Source organism: Microcaecilia unicolor, chromosome 12 (genome assembly GCF_901765095.1).
Source record: "Microcaecilia unicolor chromosome 12, aMicUni1.1, whole genome shotgun sequence".
NCBI classification, from domain to species: domain Eukaryota; kingdom Metazoa; phylum Chordata; class Amphibia; order Gymnophiona; family Siphonopidae; genus Microcaecilia; species Microcaecilia unicolor.
In genome coordinates, this window is record NC_044042.1 from 7713968 (window position 1) to 7739625 (window position 25658).

Genomic DNA, 25658 nt, shown 5'->3' on the forward strand with positions numbered 1-25658 from the left:
TGCCTAATTAATTTGCAAAATCCCTGGCCTCAGAGTATACTTCAGGCAATTCTGTGGCTGGAGAATAATGCAGCCATTCAACCCAGTGACAGCTGAGCACACCTGACTGTTTCAGAATCGCTGCTGCAATGAAAAGTGGTTTGGTTTTCTAACTTATTCTATTCCAGTCAACAACGATGGATTATGTTCGGATGTCCGTATCCTTTACCCTCACTGTACTTCCCTCTAGGTCTCACTTCTTCATCTTCCCTCTTTCTGCTCCTCTCCACCCGGTGACCTTGGGAAAATCAATTTGTCTGCTCTCTGCCTCAATTTGAATCCAGACTCTGACATTACCTTCTCGTAAGACTTTGGACAAGTTAGTTTATCATTCTGGGGCTTCAGTTCACAGGCCCTATAAATTCTCATTCTAGGGTTTCACTCAAACGTGGTGCTTTTTCAGCTGGTTAAGGGGTCCTTTTACTAAGGTGCTCTGAAAATTGGCCTGCACTAGTGTGAGCGCATGTTTTGGACGTGCACAGATGCATTTTTTCAGCGCACCTGTAAAAAAAAAAAATGCCTTTTTTTAAAATGTTGGCCAAAAATGGACGTGCGGAAAAATGAAAATTGGCACACGTTCATTTTGGGTCTGAGACTTTACTGCCACCCATTGACTTAGTGGTAAGGTCTCATGCGTTAACCAGGCGGTAATGGTCTACGCGCGTAGAATGCTTTTTACTGCCCGGTAGTGCCGCGCGCCAGAAAATAAAGATTATTTTCTGGGGCGGGTAGTGGGCACACGGAAAAAATGAAATTACTGCTCGGGCCATGCGGTAGCCAGGCAGTAATTCCAAATTGACGCGCATTGGACACGCGTAGGCGCCTACACGGCTTATTAAAAGGGCCCCTAAGTGCTGCTGAACGTTAACGGATAGCCCCGACTACCCAATTTAAACGGTCAGAGTCTAGCTAAATCGGTTGGAACATCAGGCCCATACATTTAGGCATGCTGATGCCGACTTACGCTAGTTTTCCACAATGTCTGCAACGATACCTAGAACTTTTTCTTGGGTCCTGAGCCTCCAAGGTGGACCCTAGAATCAGGTAACTATAATTTGGGTTATTCTTCCCAATGTGCATCTGCCATTTGGATGCCCAGTCTGCAAAAGGCTAAAATACAAAACAACTTATGCATCCAGTTTCTCCTACATAAGCGCACAACTATGGAATGGACTCCCGTATGCTGTGAAAACAATACATGACCACCTAAATTTCAGGAAGTCATTAAAAACCCACCTCTTCAAAAAAGCATGTCCCACCGATCCAACATAAACCCCCACACCCAGCAACACAACATAATCAATGATCGTACTGGACAATTTACTATCCTCCTTCCCCTCGATCCCTAACCTCTGATTCACTTCTACCTCTTTTGACCACAACGTAATCTTGTATTTATTATCAACCGAAACGGCAAACGCCGTTGCGGTACTTTGTAAGCCACATTGCGCCTGCAAACAGGTGGGAAAATGTGGGATATAAATGTAATAAATAAATAAATATCCTTCCCGGGCTAAAAAATGGATCGGCGTGCACCCAAAACTGTCAGCAACACTACCTCAAGCTATTTTTCAGCTCGCCTTTGTAAAAAGACCCCTTGGAGGGTAAACGAGGGCCCTCTTAAAAATGAGTGAAGCCATTTTAGCACTGTGCCCTGTTCGGTCCACTCTGTTACTCGCTGTGACTGCACAAATCACACAGCATTTTCCCCAATCGAACAGGCGTTAAGGTTCCCCTTCTAAAAACCCACTTGATGAAACATTTGCTTATATATATATGTATATACGTTAACTTTTTCTGAATATATATTTCTGCGTCAATGAAATGCTATTTCAAATTCAGTTTGCAGAAAGGTTAAAGGATTGACCGGCATACGGGAGGTGAATAAAAGGAAAGGGAAAACATGTGAGTCACTAAAAAAGGAAGAGAAATTCACTTGACTTACAACGATTGCATCCACATTAAAGCTCTTTCCTAATCCCTGCTTTTGTGACTGTGAAATGCCCTGCTCACCAGGCCTCTGACTGAGACGGTGCCAATGATCCCTCATGAGTGCTTACACTGTGAAAAAAAAACCCCAAACAGCAGCACAATCCCATAACAGGTAAAGCAGATCCTAATGACTCTCTCAGGGAGTCATTACAATTACCCAGGTGTTTGGAAACCTATCATGGTCTATTAGGACATGTCAGCAGTCTGTCTGATGGTCTCTCCTGAGAGAGAAAGGAGGGAGGGGGGCTGAAGAGGAAGGCAGGAGGTAGTGTTTCTCCTGGTCTGGAACATGGGCTCTGTTGGCAGCTGAGCAGGCGATGACTTGCCATAGGGGAGCACTAAAGGCTCGTACCCAGCCCCCCCCCTGCACATCTGTGGATCTAATTCAATGCCAAACTGCAACAGCATTTTTTCAGATATGGGCTAGTCTCTCCTCTGGCCAGTACTAAATACTAAGCAGGCAGATGTGTGGCTGCTGTTTTTTTTTGTTTTTAAATCAGCCCCAGTAGTGCCACCGTTGATTACAGATATCCACTACACAAGTACATAAGTAATGCCACACTGGGAAAAGACCAAGGGTCCATAGAGTCCAGCATCCTGTCCCCGACAGCGGCCAATCCAGGCCAAGGGCACCTGGCGAGCTTCCCAAAAGTACAAACATTCTATACATGTTATTCCCGGAATTGTGGATTTTTCCCAAGTCCATTTAGTAGTGGTTTATGGACTTGTCCTTTAGGAAACCATCTAACCCCTTTTTAAACTCTGCCAAGCTAACCGCCTTCACCACGTTCTCCGGCAACGTTCCAGAGTTTAATTACGCTTTGGGTGAAGAAACATTTTCTCCGATTTGTTTTAAATTTACTACACTGTAGTTTCATCGCATGCCCCCTAGTCCTAGTATTTTTGGAAAGCGTGAACAGACGCTTCACATCCACCTGTTCCACTCCACTCAGTATTTTATATACCTCTATCATGTCTCCCCTCCCCACTAGAACACCACAAGATGAGGCCTTCATGCGCTATCGTGCACGGACCTAAATAAATAAAATAAATACATATCTGTACAACCTGCACCATCTCAAAGCTTGGCTCCCCATTTCCTCATTCAAAAGTCTTTTTACTAAAGCTGTGGTAAAAAGTGGCCTTAGCGAGCTCTTACATGGGGTTTTCCCATGCGCCAAGGTCATTTTTACCCCAGCTGGAAAATGGCTGATTTTCTTTTTTTTTTTCTATTAATGGCATGCGATAATGTTGCCATTAGCGCAAGGCCATTAAAAGGAATTACCATGTGAGTACTTACCACCACCTATTTTGTAATGTGGAAGCAGTAACTGATTAGTGCAATAATGTCTCTCTCTCAGGGATTGGCCCTCGGGCTGGCCCTTTTTAACAACTTTGTGAGTGATATTGCGGAAGGGCTGTCTGGTAAGGTTTGTCTCCTTTCAGATAATACCAAACTCTGTAATAGGGTGGACACCCTGGAGGCTGTGGACGGCATGAGGAAGGATCTAGCAAAGCTTGAAGAATGATCTGAAAAACGGCAAATAAGATTTAATGCTAAGAAATGTAGGGTCATGCACTTGGGTTACAATAATCCATAGGAACGGTACAGTATAGGGGCGAAGGGCTTCTGTGTATGAAAGAAGAGCGGGACTTGGGCGTGATTGTGTCCGAAGACCTTAAGGTGGCCAAGCAGGTAGAAAAGGTGACTGTCTAAGCCATAAGGATGCTTGGCTGCATAGGGAGAGGGATAACCAGTAGGAAAAAAGAGGTGATTGTACCCTAGTATAAGTCTCTGGTGAGGCCCTATTTAGAATACTGCATGTAATTCTGGAGACCGCACCTACAGAAAGATATAAACAGGATGGAGTCCGTCCAGAGGGTGGCTACCAAATTGGTAAATGGTCTCTGTCATAAAACATATAGGAACAGGCTTATGGACCTCAACATGTATATGCTGGAAGAGAGGCGGGAGAGAGGGGATATGATAGATAGAGACGTTCAAATACCTCAGTGGCATTAATGTATAGGAGGTGAGCCTTTTCCAAATGAAGGAAAACTCTGGAATGAGAGGGCATAGGATGAGGTTAAGAGGAAATAGGCTTAGGAGGAATCTAAGACATACTCTTTCACGGAAAGGGTGGTGGATGCATGGAATGGCCTCCCGGTGGAGGTTGTGGAGATAAGGACTGTGTCAGAATTTAAGGACGTGTGGGACTGATACTCTGTCCTACACTCTCCATAAATGAGATCTCTTAGGAGCTGGAGGGGCAGCGGGGCGAGAATGAAGCACAGCACAACACAGTCCCAAGTGGTGAGTCAGGATCCCTCCCCTGCACCAAGTAGAACCTTAGTCAGACTTAACACTGCCGGCTGCTCCCCCGCAAACTCTCAGTCTCCACAAGTCTTACCTCAGATGAGAAAGAATCAGGACTGATACTCTGTCCCACACTCTCTGTAAACCTCTTTCCTTCTCCTTTTTTGTAAAGGATGTGCTGGAAAAGGAGAGCTCCACAGGAAACAGGGGAGAGGTGAAGGGAGGGAAGATGTAAACTCGCAGGGCACCAGAGACCAGGATCTGAAAATATGACTCTGCAGACTCAAGCCACCCACAAAGCTCAACTGGGGACCAGCTGACCAACTGGACCTAGAGCAAATCACTCAGAACAAGAGGTTGAAAAGTGTGTCCATCCACTTGCTGGAAATAGAAAATACTGAGGATCTGGACCGGATGACAAGAGAAATATGTCTCGGCTCAGTTTTCAGGTTCTGGAGGTCTATAAAATCCTGAATGGTGTGGAGTAGGTGTACTTATTCAAAAAGTACAAAAATCAGGGGACGCTCAATGAAATTGCACGGAAATATGTTCAAAACAAATAGGAGGAAATATTGTTTCACTCAAAGAATAATAGTTAAGCTCTGGAACTCTCTGCCGGAGGATGTGGTAACAGTGGTTAATGTATCTGAGTTTAAGAAAGGTTTGGACAAGTTTCTGGAGCAAAAGTCCATAGTCTGTTATTGAGATGGACACGGGGGAAGCCACTGCTTGCCCTGGGGATTCGTAGCATGGAAAGTGCTAATTGGGTTTCTGCCAGGTACTTACAGGATACTGGGCTAGATGGACCATTGGTCTGACCTATTCTCATATTCTCATGTTCTTATCATTATTTTAACCGAGCACCAACCAACAGAAGCAAAATCTGGTAGACCAGATAAGCATCCAAGCATTGTATCTACTTCTAAAACTGCTAACCTGGAAGGAAAGAAAAGGGATGGAAGAAACAGAAATTTTGCACACCTTGAAAACAGCAGTTATACGATACAGAAGTCACTTTTTGGAGATGTCAGAACCTTCAGGTGTTTCTCCCACTTATGTTATGACAAGAGTAGGTCCAGGATAGGAACGCATGGGAAGTACTGAAGGGGAATAACGAGAAAAGTGAGACAGTATCCATTTTTCTCAACTCTGTTAGAAACTTCACTTCTCTGTTAAATTTCTCAGAGCAGAGAAGAAGCCAATCCCACCATCTGCTAAACATGTTCCCAGGGAGCAAAGTGGAGCGAACACAATGCTTGTGAAATTCAGCTCCTAGAATTCTTCCTTCATGCTCAGGCATCAATTCACACTAGGAAATCAGAACTTGTCATTGTGAATGGTTAAACTCAACATCCTTTTCTTAGAAAATAAGAAATAATTAGATATGAGCACTCAGTTCCCTGTCATGGCTCAAAAATCCTACCCAACAGTTGTGGTGTTCTATAGAGGAACAATCGGGACGGAGGCGGCCATCTTTGAAAGGCTATAGCCGAATCCTGCCTATCTCTCCCTTCCTCCTTTATTTCATGTGATTGTCAGTTCTCTTTGCCCCTATGAACTCCAGTTACTCTGGCAAATACACTTGGTTGACATCACAGTGTTCATATGAAATTTAAATCTACTTTTATTTATGTATTTACAGGTTGATGATAAACAAAATGAGGGCATGGGGGGGGGAGGGAAGAGCAGAGCAGGGAGGAGGGAAAGTGAACTAGAAGTGAAAATCATGAGTTAGTGCAAAAGGTGGATCTTGAGAAATGATTTGAATTTGGTGTATTGTGTTTCTTATCTTAGAGGTAGAGAGAGAGAATTCCAGAGTTTTGGGCCAACATAGCTAAAGGCTGTTTCACGGGAGATCTGAAGGCGTCATTTGGAGGGAGATGGCAAGGGCAGCGAGTATCCGTGAGAGGAACAGAGTGAGCAGGTGGGGCAATATGGAGTGAGAAGGAGGTTGAGGTAGTCAGGATCTGTTGATAAGCAACCGTTTGAGTTTTAACAGCCAACCCAACCCATTCCGTTCCAATATATATATTTATTTATTTATTGCACTTGTATCCCACATTTTCCCATTTGCAGGCTCAATGTGGCTTACAGAGACCTGTTATGACGTCGCCATTTCAGGGTACAAAGGATACATTTGGTGTTACAAAGATATTAAGGATGACAAGACGATATAACCAGCAGTTATATAGAAGACAGTCAGACTAAGGGTGGAGTGTGGGAGAGTTGTAGTTGGTTATGGATTTTCGTGGTAGGCTTTGTTGAAGAGATATATTTTGAAAGATTTGCGAAAGTTAGTTATTGCGTTGATTGTTTTCAGTTGTTTTGGTAGTGCATTCCACAGTATACAGAATAAAAAGGACGAGAGGTTCACAGGGATGTGAGTGAGAAAAGCAGACGATGAGATGGCATTAGATTTGCAGTATGGAGCCAACCTATAGGACACACCATGGTGAACTGGTTGGAAACTAGAAACTGGTAGCAAAAAAGAAAAAAAAAAATTCAGAGTCTTCAATAATAAGGCAGCATACCAAAAATACTTAACAAAAAGTGCCAGTCTCATTTCTGCAAACCGGTGCATGGGCTGGAAACTGAAGGATAAAGATGTTTCAATCAAAGAAATGTTAATTCTCACATGGTAGGGACCATGGTGAAATGTGATGGAAAGCTTTATCTACAATCAAGGTAATTATTCATCGAGTGGTCTCCACAAATGCAGACCCACAGAAGATCTCATTTTGGATTAAGCCGCAGCATTAACAGACAAGTTTCTATCTGCAGACCTTCCGCCTCCCAACCATAACCCCGTCTGATTCAACTGTCTTAATCAGCCCCGGCTTTATTTTTAACCTGTCTCGGCAGATTAATTGAGCTGCCTTTTATCTCTTGTGATAAGAACTTTGCCCATCACATACTGCTGGACAGGTTGTTCTCAGACAATGTGATAATAGGAATGGAAAATGGTAATGGGGAGCATCCCTCACATCTGTGTGGCTGGGCTTGATGCCAACTAGGGGCTGAAAAAGGTAAGCACTGGCCGGAGCTTGTTTTAAAGCCGGAGGCTATCCAGGATGAGGCTGCTCCCAGCAGTGTGTGATCAAGGACTGAGATGAGCTCATGATCCTGGTTAAGAGAAATTCTGGGTGGCTGACGGGCAGGAAATGACCCAGTCATACCCAATCACAGGTAGACAGTCAAGCAATGCAGTGTATAAGCAGGGGCGGCCCAAGGGAATCTGCCGCCTGAGGCAGGGATGAGATGCCACCTGCCCCCGCCCCCACATCCTGTGCCGGTCTAGCATCTCCCCACCTTCCCTGCGTTTACCTTATTCTTTTTTTTTCCAAAAGGTAGCAGCGGCAGTGATTCCCATAGGCTGCCCTGTCGCTGGCACCGGCCTCTTCGCTACTGTGTCCCGCCTCTGAGGAAACAGGAAGTTACATCATGAGGTGGACCGCAGTGGGAGAAGAGACTGGTGCTGCCACTACCGCCTTTTGGAAAAGAAACAAATAAGGTAAAGGGTTGCGGAGGGAGGAGAGAATGCCACTCCTGGAGCATGCTGCCTGAGGCCCCCGCCTCAGGTGGCCTAATGGTATGGCCACCACTGTCTTTAAGCATGGCACCCACCCAGTTAAGAAAGACAAGCTGCAGCAAGCTTCAACAGCACCATGGGTAACAGCACTGGTAAGGTTTGCTCCCTTCCCTACGCATTGTGGAACTTGTATTTCCTGGTTTTGTCCACGCAAGTTACAGGATTGTGAAGCTCAGAGGGCTCGATTTAATAAATGGAGCTCAAAGTTAGGCACAGGGAGCTCTGCGCGGATTGTCCTTTAGAGAGCACTCACCGCGCATTTGAAAGTGAATATTTACGCCTGCCAAAGGCTCGTGTAAAAGTTGGCAGGTGCACAAATGCCGATATTCTATAACATCGCACCTAATTTCTGGGAACGCCTCCATCCCGCCCATGCCCTCCCATGGCCACCCCCGTTGACTTGCACGCTATGAAATTTAAGAATGCATAGGGCATAGGGAAGATCCCCGCCTAACTTCTAATTACTGCCAATTAAGTGCTTCTTAACTCCAGTGCCTAACTGACCAATTAGTTTCCATGTGGATCTGGGATCCAGGCCTATATTTGGGTGGTCTAAACAGAATCCACGGGAGAATGCCTGAAGATGGCAATTCAATAAACCAAGACTGACCCAAAGTATAACTGATGGTTACATGGAAATACTTTTAAAACAAATAGGAGGAAATATTTTATCCCTCAACGAATAGTTAAGCTCTAGAACTCTTTGCTGGAGGATGTGGGAACAGCGGTTGGCGTACCTGGGTTTAAAAAAAGGTTTGGACAAATTCCTGGAGGAAAAGTCCATAGCCTGCTATCGAGATAGACATGGGAAGCAACTGCTTTCCCTGGGATTTGTAGAATGAGATTCTGGAATCTTGTCACCTTTTTAATGCTGCTTTTAACTCCTAACCCTTACTTACTTGTTCAGTACCCTTATTTTATCACACCCACCTTAGTAATTCCCTTATCTCTTATTTGTCCTGTTTGTCTGTCCTAATTAGATTGTAAGCTTCGTTGAGTAGGGACTGTCTTTTCATGTTCAAGTTTACAGCGCTGCGTACATCTAGTAGCGCTATAGAAATGATAAGTAGTAGTCCTTGGGATTCCAGAATCTTGCTATTCTTTGGGGTTCTACATGGAATATTGCCACGATTTGGGTTTCTGCCAGGTACTTGTGACCTGGCTTGGCCACTGTTTGGAAAACAGGATACTGGGCTAGATGGACCATTGGTCTGACCCAGTATGGCTACTCTTATGTTCTTATGTCTGGGGTTACTTGTCAGTTCTGTTCCTACCTGCCATGGACATCACAATCCAGTAGGGTTTTCGAAGCCATCTCCAGCTATGCATGAGACACACCACCCACCCACCACGTTACCACGTTCAAAGATCTATATTCTAATAATTCAAGTAATTTTCAAATAGCTCTCTAAGAGATCACAAAATAGAAATATATATGCAAGTTTCAAAAATGTTTTCTGAAACACCTAGAGTGATTCGAAAAGGTCCTGGAGGGTCTTCAAAATCTGGTCAGCATGTCTGTGGCCCTCGGTTTCAACTGGAACCAGTTACTGTGCCTGTCTTATGACCAGGCTAATTTCTTTCCTTAATCACCCACAGATGCAAATCGATAGTTAGGTTGTGATGACAGCCAAATGAACCCTTCCTTAACGGACGGGCTACTTTTAACGAGCGAGCAGGAGAAAGGCCAGGCCAGGCCTAGCAATTACTCCCTGCAGCTGCTCAAAGCTTTTGTGCTGCCGAGTTACGTCCTTCAGATGGTGTAATGGCTGACGTGAATAAACCCAGCAAGGCAGGTTTACGAGATTAAAGCCCGGCACACGATAAATTATTTACCAACCTGCTGCAAACTCCCCCCTCCCCAGCACATGCTGTAATAGCTAGCGTAATGTGTTCATACATTTTAAACGTGCATCCACTTTCATCTGCCTGCATCTGTTTGATACACCAGTGTAACACAGCGATGGGAAAAAAACAAGAAAAAGAAACAGCCAATTTAGATTAAGGGTAAAAATGTGTAATCAAGTTATCACTTTATACAAGGTATCATCAGGGATTGCTTCGTGCCAGGGGCGTAGCCAGACTTCGGCGGGAGGGGGGTCCAGAGCCCGAGGTGAGGGGGCACATTATAGCCCCCCCCAGCACCGCTGCCCCTCTCCTGTCCCTTTCGACCCCCCCTCCCGCCGCCGCTGTTCCAACTGTTCCCCGCCACCGCCAGGTAACTTTGCTGGTGGGGGGTACCCAACCCCCGCCAGCTGAAGTCCCTTTCAGCGCCGGTCTCCGAGTCCAGCGTGTTCACTGATCTGGATTCTGTTTCTGTGAGTCCTGACGTCCTGCACGTTCCTATATGCAGGACGTCAGGACTCACAGAAACAGAATCCAGATCAGCAACGCACCGGAGACCGGCGCTGAAGAGGACTTCGGCTGGCGGGGGTTGGGGTCCCCCGCCAGCAAAAGTAGCCCACGGTGACGGCGGGGGAGGGGGGGTCGAGAGGGGCGGCGGCGGCACGGGGGGGGGGGGTCAGTAATGGCGGGGGGTCAGTAATGGCGGGGGGTTTGGCGGTGCTGGGGGGGGCTAAAATGTGCCCCCTCACCTCAGGCTCTGGACCCCCCTCCCTCCGAAGTCTGGCTACGCCCCTGCACGGGAGTTAGCCCAGCTGACTACAGCGGTCGCCGCTGAGTCTGAATATTAAGTACCGGGCCATTTCCAGTGACTGGGCACTGAACATCTGGTTTATTTATTTATTTATTTTTTTTGTCTTTATTAATTTTTAATCAAATTAACAATACAGTTACATTTGAATAAGCAATGCAGAAAGGAAAATATAAGTTTAAATAAAATATTTTTGCCAAAGGAAAAGACAAAATATCTTCTTTTAGACCACAATAGTGGGGGATAGTCTAAGCAAATATGAAGACTACAAAGTAGAAAAGAAAAAAATTAGGAAATATGCATTGCATGTATACCTATCTTATTAACAAATATTTATTCATCAGGGCCTACGGTTTACCAAGTTTCTTCATATTTATGAATGCCTTCAACTGTTCAGGCTGATAGAAATAATACTTAAGACCCAAATATTTAATAACACATTTACAAGGAAAATTTAAGTAGAAAACAGCTCCTAAAGATATCGCTTCCGCCTTCATTGCAAGAAACAACTTCCTCCTTTCTTGGGTCTGCTTTATAATATCAGGATATATCCAAACCCTCTTTCCTCTGAACAGAGTCTGCATTTTCTTGAAGTAAATACGCATAACCGCGTCTAAATCTTGTTGGAAAATGAACGATACAATTAAAGTCGCTCTTTCAGAGTTAGAGTCCAAAGTTCTTTCTAGTAATTCAGATATATTCAATCCTGGCTCTTCAGATGGAATTACAGGGAGAGAGGTGTCAGGAGGCTTTTTAATTGGTATATAATATACTTTATTCAATGGTGGAATGGTTTCAGGAGAGAAATTTAAAACCTCCTGTAAATAAAGTTTGAAAGCGTCCAATGGAATAATTCCAAGTTCCTTTGGAAAATTCAATAACCTTAAATTAAGCCGCCGGTTGTAATTTTCCATCATCTCTAACCTACTTTGCATGGAAGTATTATCCTTAATAATTGTGGTCGTGACTTCATTTAGTTTAGCAACGTCCTGCTTAAGAGCTCCCAATTGCTCTATAGTTTCTTGTTTCGCGGTATTAAATGAAAGGGAAAGGTTTTCAACAGTACTTACAAGGTCTTTTATCTCTTTTGCTGAATTGGCCACCGTAGCGTCCACCCTCTGCAGAGCCATCCAAATGCTCTCGAGGGTCACCGCAGCTGGTTTCTTCATTGGAGCGCTATGCTCTACCCGATGTTCTCTCGGTATCGGGTCTCCCTCCGACATTGTGACTCCCGCTCCTCGGGTCGCTTCCATACCTTCGACCACTTCCGGGTCAAGTCGGTCGCGCCAGGAGACACATTCATCAGGGAGCGGCGGTGGATGAGAATCCGGAGGGGAGAGTGAAATTTCAAGCCCCAAATCCCCGAAGGAGTCTTCACCGACGGGGAACGCAGGGCCCCTCTCGGAAAGTAAGGTAGGTGGCTTCAAGGTGTATTTCTCGATCGTTTGCTGAATAGGTGTATCTGGTTTATTTTTGGTCGGTTTCAAAGTCAATATTCGGTGCTGGCTCGTTAAGTTGAATATTAGCAGATCTCCAGCTATACCGCGCGATACAGCTGATTATCCACTAAGCACTCGCTGCGAGTATTCAGTAGGAGACCACCAGCTATCTCCCGCTGAATATTCAAGGATAGCGGTATAAACTGGCCAGGACCCATTTCTGGATGGTTAAATAGCACTGTCTATTGGGCAGACAGCTTCTTTTCGTGGAGTTCGCTTACTCGCGTGAAATGGGACGCTACGGCACACCGAAGGGATCCAGTGCTATGCAAGGAGGCAGCGTCAGTGGGACTGCCACATGCCGTGGTGTGACATACTCACGGAACACCTACCCATAGGTCTGTTAAACTGCCGTGAATAACTTACGTGCGGCCTGTTCTTCAGACTTGGGGAAAAATCCTCTATTTCTGGGATAAGCAGCATAAAATGTTTTGAACTTTTTTGGGATCTTGCCAGGTATTTGTGACCTGGATTGGCCACTGTTGGAAACAGGATGCTGGGCTTGATGGACCTTTGGTCTGTCCCAGTGTGGCAATACTTATGTACTTGGGGTTCTGAATGGAATCTTGCTACTCTTTAGGGTTCTACATGGAATGTTGCTACACTTTGTGTTTCTGCCAGGTATTTGTGACCTGGATTGGCCACTGTTGGAAACAGGATGCTGGGCTTGATGGGCCTTTGGTCTGTCCCAGTATGGCAACACTTATGTACTTATATGTACTTATGAAGAAATACAGGGGTTTCTGCTGAGACCGCCTGCAAAATTCACTGCACGGATTAAGTGAATTTTCAACCCATGATTGGTGTAAACTCCCTGCTTATATTGTACACTGCTAGGGTATAGGTCAGAGCTTCCCAAACTGTGAATCGGGACCCCAAATAGGGTCACAAAACTCAAATTTGGGGTGATGACCTAGGTGGGCTCTCCCTTGGTACATAATTATTCTGCATCTCCAAAGGGTCACACAATTTTATTTGGGAAGCACTGGTATTGGGTCATAGATGCAGGAGCGAAGGATAGATCTGCATGGACACTACCTCCATTGTATGCAAATCGATTTCATGCATATTCATTAGGGATATCCTGAAAACCTGACCAGTTTGCAGCGTTTGAGGTCTGAACTCCTGCATCCCTGGTGCAGTTTTTTTTTTTCACTGTATTGCTGTTTTATCGTATATTCCTGGATATCTCAGTATATTATTTATTTTTTATATCTCATTATTTGATAGACCACCATTTGCATAAGGATATTACAGCGGTTTACAATACTCAAGCAAAAGTTGCAACATCAAGACAAAGGACTCATATCATAACATTGATTAAGAAGGGGAGGGGTTGATTTGCACAACAAGAACCATGAAACCAGAACATGGTATTAAGCGGTATAGGAGGACAGAGGAGGAGAGGTAGGGGATTGGCTATCTGCTGATTAGGTCGGGCCTTGGAACAGGGCCGCTGAGAGACAGAGCCGGGCCCGGGACAGGGCCACCGCAGCTGCTGCCCCCCCCCCCCCACCTTCCTACTCCGCTAAGGATTTTATAGAGCTCAATCATATCCCCCCTCAGCCGTCTCTTTTCCAAGCTGAACAGACCTAACTTATTTTGCCAATGTGTGGTCAGTGGTGCTATTAAACACAAGAGAACATTTATAATAAGCATTAGTAAATTATGGCAGGGAATCTAGGAATGGCTTTATATGCGAAGTCGCACGGAATAGCCTTTCCGATTTTATGTTTGGTTATCAAACCTTTCTTCTACCAGGCTCCAATACAACAGCCTCAAAAACTGTTTGAGAGGGATGTGAGACTGTAGGGAGCCCTTTCAGATCATGCACTGAAAGCCTGACCCAGCACATGAAGTCCCAGAGGGGGGAGGGGAGGCCGATGAAGGAATTTGAAGGATGCCTGCTGAGTCCAGCTTGGAAACATTCTCTACTGCAAATCACAAAAAGAAAAATAAAAAAAATTCACAGACTTGTCCTTGCAAGGCTGGCAGCCAGGAACCATGTATCTCTCCCATGCACTCCATCGGCTCCCCCCCCCCCCCAACATTCCAGCACAGGCAACAGACTGCAGCCTTTTGTCCCCTAGTCCAAAAGAATTATTTTTCAGATACTAACTTATGCGTTTATCATCCAAGAAAACGACTGCCAGGAGCCTCCCCTCCTTATTTTTCTATGGTTTGAATTAATCATCCGGCCCAGGCACTGTATTGTCCAAAAGTTACCATCTGACAGTACCACAGAAAACAAAACAAGCCAACATGCCATTTGGTCCTGGTTCGGCCACCACGGATGACCAACCACGTTCAGCGAGTTCAGCTGATGCAGTTTTTACACACTGAGATGACTCCGTAGCAAGGCTTGGATTTGCACACCCAGTTAACACACAGTGAGTAAAGTCCAAATCAAAAAGCATCAAAGATCAGTGTCAACACAACTGGACAAATTCACAGAGACCACGGTGGTGCAGGTTGTGGGTAAATGTAGAACAGACGGCCAGATTGAGAGATGAAACTGAAACAAATGGAATCAATAGTCAGTCAGTGATGGTCAGCGTCTCCTTCGATGATGACTGCCGCCAATTAAATTAGACTCGGGTATCCAGTGCCAAGCCCGATCCTGTTTTTCAGTGGCACCCAGAAGCTGTCTGGGTTGAGCCGGTATTCAGTGCTGTAACGTATAGTTAACTGGGCAAAGCTAAACTGCTATTTCTGCAGTCCCAAGTGCCCGATGAGTAACATGGGCACCGATGGTGAATATCATCACTGTTGCCTCCACCCATGGACCACCCCGGCACTAACCGGATAATGTCATGGTGGCCCAAGGGGATTGGAAGAGTAGCCTAGTGGTTAGAGCACCAGTCTTGACATTCAGAAGTGGCCGGTTCAGATCCCACTGCTGCTTCTTGTGATCTTCGGCAAGTCACTTAAACCTCCATTGCCTCAGGTTCAAAATTAGATTGTGAGCCCTCCTGGGACAGAGAAATATCCAGTTAACCTGAATGTAACTCACATAAAAAAAATCTGGTTATGAATATCTGCCCACCCCCCAGTGAATCTGAGGGGCTGAATTTCACAAACATGGATTACCTGGACTATTACTCAAGTCAAACCTGTCACCGCAACAGTATGAGGGCCAGAAGGAAAGCTGTGAATTAATAACAGGTGACAGCATTGTGGACCCTACCTGGTTCATGAAGAGCAGAAAACATGCCAATCTCTTATCTGGGAATGTGTCATTAAGGAGTAGGCACATTCATCCACCCTCCTACGGACCTTCTCATCTTCCAGAACTCACCTTTCATAAGGAGGAGTGTACAAGCTATGAACAAAGGGGGTAAGGAAGGGTCCGGGCGAAGAGAGCTTCAAGAAGAACTCCAGACCCAGGCCAGTATCTGAACAATGCCGCAGAATATCCACGGACAGTCCAGGCCGGTGCAAATACTCAGGTAGCTTCTGAAGTTTGAATACTGGGTCTCCAGGTTCTGAACCCAGATCCACTTCAACAAGGGAAGCCACCTTCACCTTCCCTCTCTGAAACTCACCATGGAAATCCCACCGGCAAGTCCTTCTAACTAGACTACTACTACTACTACTACTATTTAGCATTTCTATAGCGCTACAAGGCGTACGCAGCGCTGCACAAACATAGAAGAAAGACAGTCCCTGCTCAAAGAGCTTACAATCTAATAGACAAAAAATAAAGTAAGCAACTCAAATCAAGGTTTAGTGTGCATTTATACAATATCTGACTAACCGGTGGGTCACTGACTAACACAAGATTTTGTGCCAGCAATGTATTCCATTAACAAGGGTTCTTTCCGGCCATTGGTAAGTCTTGGAAACAGCCTCATATTTTAAAAATTATAAACAGAAATCCAGCTCGAAAGGCTGCCGGACACAGTCACATCCGAAATCTGCAGAAGGGAAGAGCTTTCTTCCTCTGAATTCGTCACTGTGAAAATGTTTGGTGTTGGATGCCAGAGTGTCTCACCTCTTGGACGCATTGATGCCTGCATGGCCACTCACCCCCCCCCCCCCCCCTCCGCCACACCCCCATCTTGTTTTTCCCAGGCTGCGAGTTGCACCGGAGCCCTGGAGCCTGGAGGAGCGAAACACTTCCCATCAACATTCCATGGCTTCCGGATCAGGAGTTTCACAGCCTGAGAGAACTTTTTGAAGTCAGGAAAACACGGTGCCCAAGGGAGGAAGGGGAGGGGGGAGGAGGAAGAGACTAAAAGTCAGGGGAAGAACTACAGGACCAAGGGGAAAGGCGAAAAGAGGGGATGCATGGAGAAAAAAGAAAGACCCAGGGAGAGGGAGAGAATATGATAATGCAGAATAAGCAAAAAGCACTTGTAAGTTTTAATTTTTATCAAAGCCAGTACAGAATGTGAGCAGTAAAACCAACGGTACAGGACAGATATATTAAAAAGGAGGGCAGGGACCATAAAATAAAAGATGCATGCCTTGTATACCCTTAAAAAAAGCTCCAAAAATATAAGGAGATTCCATGTTTTTTGTTCAAATGTGAGGTGACCTAGGAATAAACCAAGCCAGCACCAGGTGACAGCCTGCGATTCTGGGACTTGGCTTTTACCAGTTACATAGTAACATAGTAGATGACGGCAGAAAAAGACCTGCACGGTCCATCCAGTCTGCCCAACAAGACAACTCATGTGTGCTACTTTTTGTGTATACCCTACTTTGATTTGTACCTGTGCTCTTCAGGGCACAGACCGTATAAGTCTGCCCAGCACTATCCCCGCCTCCCAACCACCAGCCCCGCCTCCCAACCACTGGCTCTGGCACAGACCGTATAAGTCTGCCCAGCACTAGCCCCGCCTCCCAACCACCGGCTCTGGCACAGACCGTATAAGTCTGCCCAGCGCTATCCCTGCCTCCCAACCTCCAGTCCCGCCTCCCACCACTGGCTCTGGCACAGACCATATAAGTCTGCCCAGCACTATCCCCGCCTCCCACCACCGGCTCTGGCACAGACCGTATAAGTCTGCCCAGCACTATCCCCGCCTCCCAACCACCAGCCCCGCCTCCCAACCACCGGCTCTGGCACAGACCGTATAAGTCTGCCCAGCACTATCCCCGCCTCCCAACCTCCAGTCCCGCCTCCCACCACTGGCTCTGGCACAGACCATATAAGTCTGCCCCGCACTATCCCCGCCTCCCAACCTCCAGCCCCGCCTCCCACTTCCGGCTCTGCTATCCAATCTTGGTTAAGCTCCTGAGGATCCATTCCTTCTGAACAGGATTCCTTTATGTTTATCCCACGCATGTTTGCGCTAGCCACTTGGAGCCTTGTTTACTAAGCTGTGCTAGAGGCATGTTAGTGTGTTTAGCGTGCTCTAACTGTATAGATGAGCAAGCCAAACAGAGAGGGTAACCAGCATACATAGAAAGTATACAAACAAAAAGGAGCAACACTGGGCCTTCAAGACTGAGACAACAGGAGTATTTTATTGATAAATGACCCGACACGAGCCGTGTTTCGGCATTAAAGAACGCCTGCTTATCCAACATTGCTGCCTGGATGTCCAACCGCCACCTGAAACTGAATATGGCCAAGACCGAACTCATTGTCTTTCCAGCCAAACCCACTTCTCCTCTCCCTCCACTCTCTATTTCAGTCGATAACACCCTCATCCTCCCCGTCTCATCTGCCCGCAACCTCGGAGTCATCTTCGACTCCTCCCTCTCCTTCTCTGTGCGTATCCAGCAGACAGCCAAGACCTGTCGCTTCTTTCTCTATAACATCAGCAAAATTCGCCCTTTCCTCTCTGAGCACACCACCCGAACTCTCATCCACTCTCTCGTTACCTCTTGCCTTGACTACTGCAATCTACTCCTCACTGGCCTCCCACTTAACCATCTATCCCCCCTTCAATCCGTTCAGAACTCTGCTGCGCATCTTATCTTCCGCCTAGACCGATATGCTCATATCACCCCTCTTCTCAAGTCACTTCACTGGCTTCCGATCAGGTACCGCATACAGTTCAAGCTTCTCCTACTAACCTACAAATGCACTCAATCTGCAGCCCCTCACTACCTCTCTACCCTCATCTCCCCTTACGGCTCGTGTCGGGTCATTTACCAATAAAATACTCCTGTTGTCTCAGTCTTGAAGGCCCAGTGTTGCTCTAACCATATAGATGTCCACAATATTCCTATGGGCATCTACAAGGTTACTGCACGCTAATTTGTAGCACGCATTAAAACCGCTAGCGCGCCTCAGTATACAGGGGCCACTTGGTATTTGAACCAGTCTGCATCACTACCGTGCAACGTCCATAAAGCCCTTCATTTACAGTCAGGCCTCAGTCTATAAGGAAGCAGACCTTCCAATGGAGCAAGATTTAGAGCACATCAAAAAGCAGTAATTTGAAAAGGTCTCTCCTGCCTAGATGGCACTGGGGATTATGCTGCACTGGAAAGAATGTGCCTTCTATAATCCTCCATAATTAATGCACAGAATCTCCTGCTCTGTGTAAAGCACCCAACATGCTGGAGCAAGCTGTGTACTTTAACCTTCCGGGGGGGGGGGGGGGGGGGGGGGGCATAAAATCCGGCCACACCCCAAAAATAGCTAACAGCAAGGGTGCACATCGCTCCTCACTGACAGGCAGATTAGCAGGCTTCGTCTACTTCACCTCCTATGACCATCTAAACATTAAGTTACTGGCAAGCACGCAGTCTGTGTTGAAAATCCAACGCATAGCCTGGTCTCTTTAGGGATAAGGAGAAAGCGAGAAAAGGAATATGAAAGAAACTTATTCAAATGCCCAGGGAGTATTTATTTATTGCATTTGTATCCCACCTTTTCCCACCTATTTGTAGGCTCAAAGTGGCTTACAGAGTGTGGTTATGACATATGAATAACGAAGTGGGAGGTTTCACCGGAAGAAAGATTTAGAACAGGGGGGTCACAGGAGGCAGAAAAGGAATAGACTCAAGAGCAATAAATGAATATATTTCTTTGCAGCAGGAGTGATCAGCACATCCTATAGCTTCTCAGGAACAGACAATGAGGTGATGATAAAATTTTTAAACGGCATGAAGCCGAGTCCTTGGGGGAATGTGGCATAGTAACATGCAACATAGTAAGTGACGGCAGATAAAGACCCGTACGGTCCATCCAGTCTGCCCAACAAGATAAACTCCTTTTACTTGATATGTGATACTTTATATGTATAAGTATACCCGAGTTTGGTTTGTCCTTGCCATCTGAGGTAAAAGATATGAAACAGAGTCTTTAACAGAGGGAAATGCGAAGAAAAGCTACAGTCAGGAAGGGTTGGTGGTCCTACATTAGGGAAGGGACAACGTGTAGCCAAGATGAGTCTGAGGGTCTCCATCTATCAACAGGACGTGTGTCGGCTAAGGGACTAGATATTGATATGTTGGGTGGGGAAATAAATCTTTCAATAAACTTGACTAATGGAAAATCCCAGTGACTCCCTGCCAGAGTCATTGATTGGCGCTTTGTATTCTAGTCATGGAAACAAAAACAAAATGATGATCACGAAAACCTTGAGCGATTATTCGATATTTTACTGAATCCTGGAAAAGTGTTTTATCACACAAAAAGGGTTCCTGTCAAGAAAAAAAATAAAGATCTCCTTACTTCAGGGGACTTTAACAGTATTTTACAGAGAGAAAGAACAAAAAGCTTAGCATAGAAACTGTTTACAGTAGACATTAAAATCCTTTGTCTTATGAATAACAGGTTCTTCCCTATTTACAAGCCTTAGGCAAGTAACCTGCCTCTGTGATGGAAACAAAAATGAATGTTATCTGGTGAGAAATCATGACAGTAATGGCTGAAAACAGAAACCAGCATGTGACCTGCCTCCAGGCTCTTTCTGCTCCCCAGAACAACCTTCAGGACTTCCAGGAGTCACTTGACAAGATCACCCTGGGTAAAGATTGTGGGAATACTCATTGCCTCATGCACTGGCTTAGATTCAAATTCAAACTTTACTGTACTAAAGTACCTGCATAGAGCATATGTAAACCCAGGCTTTATTTGAGGGGGTACTTGGGGGCACTGAGTACCGGCACCTTTTCTGTTGTCGGCTAAAATTGACCCAAGGTCTCCAAGTTTTAATGAAAGAGCTCAGGCTCTACACAGCAATTCTGCCTTGTCATAGATTCTGTGACTGGTTGCAGAGGGCCTGGCTATTGTGGGGTGGGTCTCTCAGTGATCACCCCACCTCTGAAGGGTGGTCTGGCATTTGAGTACCAGCACCTTTTTTGCTAGAAAAAACACACTTTGGTTGTACACAAAGGTTATCAATAGAAATCAAACAAAATAAAACATGGAAAAGAAAATAAGATGATACCTTTTTTATTGGACATAACTTAATACATTTCTTGATTAGCTTTCGAAGGTTGCCCTTCTTCCTCAGATCGGAAATAAGCAAATGTTGGTAGATGACAGTATATATAAATTGTACACAAAGAAAGGTGGTATATCAAATCCATGACCCTTTATCCTTTACTATGCCGCTAAGCACAACAAGGGATAAGTGTATGCAAAATCAGCCTAAAGATTTAAATTCAATCAAGACGGGTTAGAAATGAGAACATTTTTACAAAACGTTCCTTGCTCTCGGGGACATTTGGAGATCAGGGGAAACTACGCAGCAAAACCTGCCCTTATGTTCAACAAATACAGAAAACTGTGCCTCAGGTCTCTGAAATACAGTGAAGCCCCCACTGATACAAAGGTGGGATGGGACCCCTGTCCCTCTCTGTGAAATGCACCCATCTGCTAAAACCCCAATTTAAGGCAACCAGGCATGAGGACTTACCCTGGATCACACTGACAAGTAATAGTTCCTCTGAATACCCTTACAGACCACTTCAGCACTATCCAGATAATTGCTGAGGCCATGCATGGGTGGAGCCAGGATGGTTCCATAACTTATTCAGAAAGTAGCAACATTCAGTTTGCTAACCAGATAACTTAGAACAGGCTGAATATTGCAGACTGAATCTTGCCACTATCCGGATGAGTTCCAACACTGACCGCATTACCCAGAAATTCAGCACCGGCCACTATCCGGATGAGTTCCAACACTGACCGCATTACCCAGAAATTCAGCACCGGCCTCTGTCCGAATGAGTTCCAACACTGACCGCATTACCCAGAAATTCAGCACCGGCCACTATCCGGATGAGTTCCAACACTGACCGCATTACCCAGAAATTCAGCACCGGCCTCTGTCCGAATGAGTTCCAACACTGACCGCATTACCCAGAAATTCAGCACCGGCCACTATCCGGATGAGTTCCAACACTGACCGCATTACCCAGAAATTTAGCACCTCTGTCCGAATGAGTTCCAACACTGACCACATTACTCAGAAGTTCAGCACCGGCCACTATCCGGATGAGTTCCAACACTGACCACATTACCCAGAACTTCAGCACAGGCCACTGTCCAGATGAGTTCCAACACTGACTGCATTACCCAGAAATTCAGCACTGGCCACTATCCTGATGAGTTCCAACACTGACCGCATTACCCAGAAATTCTGCACCGGCCACAATCCGGATGAGTTCCAACACTGACCGCATTACCCAGAAATTCTGCACCGGCCACAATCCGGATGAGTTCCAACACTGACCGCATTACCCAGAAATTCAGCACCAGCCTCTGTCCGAATGAGTTCCAACACTGACCACATTACCCAGTACTTCAGCACCGGCCACTATCCGGATGAGTTCCAACACTGACCGCATTACCCAGAAATTTAGCACCTCTGTCCGAATGAGTTCCAACACTGACCACATTACTCAGAAGTTCAGCACCGGCCACTATCCGGATGAGTTCCAACACTGACCGCATTACCCAGAAATTCAGCAGCGGCCACTATCCAGATGAGTTCCAACACTGACCACATTACCCAGAAATTCAGCACCGGCCACTATCCGGATGAGTTCCAACACTGACTGCATTACCCAGAAATTCAGCACCGGCCTCTGTCCGAATGAGTTCCAACACTGATCACATTACTCAGAAGTTCAGCACCGGCCACTATCCGGATGAGTTCCAACACTGACCGCATTACCCAGAAATTCAGCACCGGCCACTATCCGGATGAGTTCCAACAATGACCATGTTACCCAGAAATTCAGCACCGGCAACTATCCAGATGAGTTCCAACACTGACCATATTACCCAGGAATTCAGCACCGGCCACTATCCGGATGAGTTCCAACATTGACCGCATTACCCAGAAATTCAGCACTGAATTCAGCACTGGCCACAATCCGGATGAGTTCCAACACTGACCATATTACCCAGGAATTCAGCACCGGCCACTATCCGAATGAGTTCCAACACTGACCGCATTACCCAGAAATTCAGCACCGGCCTCTGTCCGAATGAGTTCCAACACTGACCACATTACTCAGAAGTTCAGCACCAGCCACTATCCGGATGAGTTCAAACACTGACCACATTACCCAGAACTTCAGCACAGGCCACTGTCCAGATGAGTTCCAACACTGACTGCATTACTCAGAAATTCAGCACTGGCCACTATCCTGATGAGTTCCAACACTGACCGCATTACCCAGAAATTCTGCACCGGCCACAATCCGGATGAGTTCCAACACTGACCGCATTACCCAGAAATTCTGCACCGGCCACAATCCGGATGAGTTCCAACACTGACCGCATTACCCAGAAATTCAGCACCAGCCTCTGTCCGAATGAGTTCCAACACTGACCACATTACCCAGTACTTCAGCACCGGCCACTATCCGGATGAGTTCCAACACTGACCGCATTACCCAGAAATTCAGCACCGGCCACTATCCGGATGAGTTCCAACACTGACCGCATTACCCAGAAATTTAGCACCTCTGTCCGAATGAGTTCCAACACTGACCACATTACTCAGAAGTTCAGCACCGGCCACTATCCGGATGAGTTCCAACACTGACCGCATTACCCAGAAATTCAGCAGCGGCCACTATCCAGATGAGTTCCAACACTGACCACATTACCCAGAAATTCAGCACCGGCCACTATCCGGATGAGTTCCAACACTGACTGCATTACCCAGAAATTCAGCACCGGCCTCTGTCCGAATGAGTTCCAACACTGATCACATTACTCAGAAGTTCAGCACCGGCCACTATCCGGATGAGTTCCAACACTGACCGCATTACCCAGAAATTCAGCACCGGCCACTATCCGGATGAGTTCCAACAATGACCATGTTACCCAGAAATTCAGCACCGGCAACTATCCAGATGAGTTCCAACACTGACCATATTACCCAGGAATTCAGCACCGGCCACTATCCGGATGAGTTCCAACATTGACCGCATTACCCAGAAATTCAGCACTGAATTCAGCACTGGCCACAATCCGGATGAGTTCCAACACTGACCATATTACCCAGGAATTCAGCACCGGCCACTATCCGAATGAGTTCCAACACTGACCGCATTACCCAGAAATTCAGCACCGGCCACTATCCGGATGAGTTCCAACATTGACCACATTACCCAGAAATTCAGCACCGGCCACTATCCGGATGAGTTCCAACACTGACCGCATTACCCAGAAATTCAGCACTGAATTCAGCACTGGCCACAATAGGGATGAGTTCCAAAAATGACCATATTACCCAGAAATTCAGCATTGGCAACTATCCGGATGAGTTCCAACACTGACCATATTACCCAGAAATTCAGCACTGGCCACTATCTGAATGGAGGTACCGAATATCTTGATATTTTTTGATTGCCACAGCTTGTGTTTAAAAAGAAAACATTGATTGCACTGGCTGAACATTGAGCTCTAAGTTACCAATACAAGCAAAGCCTGGAAAGGAGAGGGCTGCCAAGTCACACAAGGACAGTCCCAAGGTAAAGTGTTTCAATGCATATAGCGAAAGGAAGGCTGGAAGGCCAGTTAGAGAAACTAAAACACTGTTACTTTTCCATCCATCTGTAGTTCAGGAGTCCACATCATTTGGGGGGGGGGGGGGGAGTAGGTGCAGCCAACCTTGAAAACACATCTCACTTGCTGCCCTAAAAAGGGGTCATGGGTTGCTGGCACTTTACGACTAATGATAGGGACAATGGAAATAAAATCAAAATAAAAGCCAGGGTGCTGAGTGCAGGAAATTATAGCTTGGAAGCTGGAATTATGGCACTGTGAAGCAGGTTCTGTAGTATAAAAGCTGAGGTCAGATGAATCCTGCAATACAGCACAACAGGCAGCACCTTTGAACAGAGTGTGATGGTTAAAGTCACAAGGCCACAGGACTGAGTGCTGTAAAGTACCTGGATGTAACGTACTCTAGAATACTGATGCACTGTCTCCTATGGGAAGATGACCAAAGGCAAACGCGGGCACTTGAGGCCATTAGCGCCGGACTAGCGCCTGCATTTGCCTGTGCCCTGTGATCAGAGCCGGTGTGTACATGTAACGAGCTCGCCGGCGCTGATTGCAAGTAGCATGCAAGCGCATGCTAAACAAGGAATTAGGTATTCCTGCCCAAATGCTCAGCAGGCAGTGCGTCAAATATTGGCGTTGCTCCCTGGCAAACCGTACGCCAGATCGGAGCTGGCGTTAGAGTTTGCAGAGCATTGGGGAGGAATGGGGAGCCCTGTCCAGCATGCATTTGCATGCTTACAGGTTCCCCACCCCAGACACAAGGGGCTGAAGGTCCAATGGACCCTCCCATCACCCCCACGCAAAAAGGTTTCCCTGGTTGCTCAGTGGGCACCCCCGCCACCTGCACTTCCTCCCGTGAGCTCTGCCTTCAAAATGGCCAGCACTACTACTACTACTACTTATCATTTCTATAGGGCTACTAGATATACACAGCACCCTGCCCTGCCTGGTGCATCCTGGGATGTGCCGGGCAGGGCTTCAATACCAGGTAAGGGCGGGTGGTGTCACCAGGGAAACCATTTGCATGGCTAACCTTTACATAGTAACATAGTAGATGACGGCAGAAAAAGACCTGCATGGTCCATCCAGTCTGCCAAAGACAAACTCATATGTGTATACCTTACCTTGAATTTGTACCTGTCCTTTTCAGGGCACAGACCATATAAGTCTGCCCAGCAGTATTTCCTGCCTCCCAACCACCAGTCCCGCCTCCCATCACCGGCTCTGGTACAGACCGTATAAGTCTGCCCTCCCCTATCCTCGCCTCTCAACCACCAACCCCTCTTCACCCTCTTTATCCACATGTTTATTCACGCCTTAAAGGCAGTGGCGTTCCTAGGGTGACTGACACCCGGGGCAGATCACCGATGCGCGCCCCCCCCCCTGGGTGCCACGCCCCCCCCCGGCGAAAGGCCACCTACACCCCTCCCCGCGAAAGGACACACCTCCCCCCCCCAGCAAAAGGACACCCCCACCGGGTGCATTTTTACCTGCTGGGGGGTGCCGCACGCCTGTCTGCTTTGCTCGTTCCATGCTTCCTCTGCCCCAGAAGTAACCTGTTCCGGGGCAGAGGGAGCACGGAACAAGCGGAGCAGACAGGCACGCGGCACCCTCCCAGCGGCGTGCACCCG

General features: G+C 46.5%; 1 protein-coding gene across 1 annotated transcript in view; it reads right to left on the reverse strand.

The window, feature by feature from the left end:
* Positions 1 to 25658, reverse strand: part of PLXNA2 (plexin A2) — a 513443-nt gene that overhangs the window by 412439 nt on the left and 75346 nt on the right. The gene's annotated exons all lie outside the window — the stretch shown is intronic.